Genomic DNA, 352 nt, shown 5'->3' with positions numbered 1-352 from the left:
GCGGCAAAGGATAAGGTCGGTGACAGCGAGGAGTAGCTTTCCCTTTCTGCCCTCCGTCTCTCCGCTGGTGGCAGAAGGGTGCTAACACTCATCGTCCTAGTAGAGAGTAAACTGGAGAAAAACCTCACCGATAAAAATAGGGCCACTTCTGTACTGCGTTGTTTGCTGCCGCAGTTCCAGTAAGCACGGCGGGACCGCGGGCGACCACATGCACACCCACACCCGGCACTGAGACTCCCACACTTCAAGGGGGAGGGAAGGAGGCGCAGCAGCCCTCGCACAGCGCCATGCCGAGCGTACACAGGCCGGTGCGAGGGCGCCGGGGGCGGTTCCTTGCCGCCGCCACCCTGGG

This window comes from Geospiza fortis, unplaced genomic scaffold (assembly GCF_000277835.1).
Source record: "Geospiza fortis unplaced genomic scaffold, GeoFor_1.0 scaffold66, whole genome shotgun sequence".
Taxonomy (NCBI): Eukaryota; Metazoa; Chordata; class Aves; order Passeriformes; family Thraupidae; genus Geospiza; species Geospiza fortis.
The sequence above is the reverse complement of the archived record's forward strand: the minus strand, read 5'-3'. Positions refer to the sequence as shown.